Source organism: Schistocerca serialis, unplaced genomic scaffold, assembly GCF_023864345.2.
Source record: "Schistocerca serialis cubense isolate TAMUIC-IGC-003099 unplaced genomic scaffold, iqSchSeri2.2 HiC_scaffold_879, whole genome shotgun sequence".
Lineage (NCBI taxonomy): Eukaryota > Metazoa > Arthropoda > Insecta > Orthoptera > Acrididae > Schistocerca > Schistocerca serialis.
The window spans coordinates 179,317-182,832 of NW_026048495.1; positions in this window are offsets into that span (position 1 = coordinate 179,317).

Sequence of the window (3,516 nt, forward strand, 5' to 3'; positions counted from 1 at the left end):
ATCCCTTGTCTTTTTACCTACTTGATCTTCTGCTGCCTTCACTACTTCATCCCTCAAAGCTACCCATTCTTCTTCCACTGTACTTCTTTCCCCAATTCCTGTCAATTGTTCCCTTATGCTCTCCCTGAAACTCTGCACAACCTCTGGTTCTTTCAGTTTATCCAGGTCCCATCTCCTCAAATTCCCACCTTTTTGCAGTTTCTTCAGTTTTAAACTACAGTTCATAAACAATAGATTGTTGTCAGAGTCCACATCTGCCCCTGGAAATGTCTTACAATTTAAAACCTGGTTCCTAAATCTCTGTCTTACCATTATATAATCTATGTGATACCTTCTAGGATCTCCAGGATTCTTCCATGTATATAACCTTCTTTTATGATTCTTGAACTAAGTGTTAGCTATGATTAAGTTATGCTCTGTGCAAAATTCTACCAGACGGCTTCCTCTTTTATTTCTTCCTCCCAATCCATATTCACCCACTATGTTTCCTTCTCTCCCTTTTCCTACTCTCTAATTCCAGTCACCCATGACTATTAAATTTTCGTCTCCCTTCACTACGTGAATAATTTCTTTTATCTCATCATACATTTCATCAATTTCTTCGTCATCTGCAGAGCTAGTTGGCGTATGAACTTGAACTACCGTAGCAGGCATGGCCTTCGTGCCTATCTTGGCCACAATAATGTGTTCACTATGCTGTTTGTAGTAGCTTACCTGCACCCCTATTTTTTATTCATTAGGAAACCTACTCCTGCATTACACCTATTTGATTTTGTATTTATAACCCTGTATTCACCTGACCAAAAGTCTTGTTCCTCCTGCCACCGAACTTCACTAATTCCCACTATATTTAACTTTAACCTATCCATTTCCATTTTTAAATTTTCTAACCTACCTGCCCACTTAAGGGATCTGACATTCCACGCTCCGATCCGTATTATGCCAGTTTTCTTTCTCCTGATAATGACGTCCCCTTGAGTACTCCCCGCCCGGAGATCCGAATGGGGGAGTATTTTACTCCCAGAATATTTTACCCAAGAGGACGCCATCATCATTTAATCATACAGTAAAGCTGCATGTCCTCGGGAAACATTATGGCTGTAGTTTCCCCTTGCTTTCAGCCGTTCACAGTACCAGCACAGCAAGGCCGTTTTGGTTAGTGTTACAAGGCCAGATCAGTCAATCATCCAGACTGTTGCCCCTGCAACTACTGAAAAGGCTGCTGCTGCTCTTCAGGAACCACATGTTTGTCTGGGCTCTCAACAGATACCCCTCCGTTGTGGTTGCACCTATGGTACAGCCATCTGTATCATTGAAGCATGCAAGCCTACCCACCAACGGCAAGGTCCATGGTTCAGGGGGGTACATGATACTCTAATGGGAAATAGGTTATATACAAGGTGTACCTAAAGTCCAGGAACACAATTATTTATTGCCCAAGAACTAAGTATTGTAAAATGTCATACATATTTCATTTTAAAGACAAACTCTTAAAGTTTTTTTGTTTTTTTGTTTGTTTTTTTTTTTACAAACATGAGTAACCTGGCAGACGTCAATATGGTAATGTAATTCTTGCCATATGCACCCCAGCACTGCATCAACAACTGGCAGTCACTTCCCGTATTCTCTCCCGGAGCTCTCTTACATCACGTGGTAGAGGTGGTACATGTACCAGATCTTTAATGTGTCCACATAGAAAAAACGTCAGATGGAGTGAGATCTCGTGATCGGTGAGGCCATTTCACGAAACAGCTGGCTCCTCCTGTAGAACGGCCAATCCATCATTGCGGCAGCTCCGTGTTAAGGTACCCACGAACTTCACAATGAATATGAGGTGGAGCCCCATCCTGCTGAAAGATGAACGGAGACTCCAATTGCATTTGAGGCATCAGCCATCGCTGTAACATGTTCAAGTAGGAATATCCAGTGAGAGTGCTCCCAGCAAAGAAGAATGGCCCATACACTCTTCAACATGACAAGGCACAATAAACATTTACCTTTGGGGAATCACACTCAAATTCAATGCATTCGTGTGGATGCTTTGCACCCCAAGATTCGACAATTATGCCTGTTCACTTTCCCATTAGTGTGAACAGTGGCTTCGTCGATAAAAATTAAGCAATCAACAATGCCATCCACACCCTCATTCAACTGTTGCAACTACGAGCAAAACTCAAGAAGGTTGTCTTTGTTGTCATCATTGAGCTTTTGCACTAGCTCCAATTTGAATGGTTTCATGGACAGCTTCTGTCACAGGACATTCCACACTATCACTGGAGCCATTTCGAGTTCACAGGATGCATGACTCCGATTTCTTTGGACTCTTTATTAATGTCTCTCTTATGTGCTCCACATTCACTCCACTAACACTGGGACGTCCGCTTCTCTTTGCCGGGCACAAGCAACCCGTCTAAACAAATTTGTTGTAACAGTGGTAAATGGCCTTCCTCGTTGGTGGCTTCTTACGATACTTGGTTCTAAGCATCCATTGAACAGTTGTAGCACACTTGTGTTTGTCAAACTCCAACACACAGAAAGCTCTCTCCACACCTGAACTCTTCATGTTAGCAACTAGCGCTGACTATCGGCAAATTACCGAACTACACTGTGGCGGTATACATGAAAAAAAACCTGAGGGTTTCTCTTCAAAATGACGTATGTGTAATATCTGTACAATGTTCAGTTCTTGTGCAATAAATAATTTAAAGTGTTCCCAGACAGTATCCACAGTGTAACTTAATATACCTACATACATCTCATTTGTAGCATATAGTTCAAGAGATACGATGTCATAATTTAGTGATCCATGCCATTCATGAAAGGGTATGCATCATGTGCATCAAGAATGGAGTTCAACATCTGTGAAGATGCATACAAAATTAGAATAATTGTTGAGGATCAAACAAAACAAGTCTCTGAAAAGGGTAGGATTAACATCCTTCGATCCATAAATGAGGGCCATCTGTATCATAGGACAGGATACAGACCACCGAAGGTGTCAGGAGAGACCTCTGGGAACACAGACTGAAGGAGGCTGTTGGAGATCCTTCAGCACAGTACTGAGTCAGATCCCAGCTGGTCTACCCAGTTTTGGGCAATGCACAAACAGTCTGAACTGTTGGTTGTGGGATGGAGTTGAGCAATGTGGGTGAGCAGGCATCTGATAGATTGTGACTGCATAATTTGCCAGAAGCTGCCGTCATCTAACCCACAGCAGTGGGACATGGGCTTCAACATGTAATTTGCCAGAAGCTGCTTTCATGGAACCCACAGCAGGAGATACAGACTTCCACTGGGAGGCAGTCAACAGGACTAGTATGGAAGGCCACTGTTGCCAACTGCGTAAGTGTGGTGAACAGTGTCCGGCAAGCTAAAGACAGTGCTGCCAACCCATAAGCCCCCGCCCCACCCCCACTCTCACACTCCACGCAGGATAATATCACCACTTTGTAAAATCTCAGAAGTAGTATGTGGCTCACAAGGAGTTACTAAGAAGATGTAAGCATTTAGCTGCTT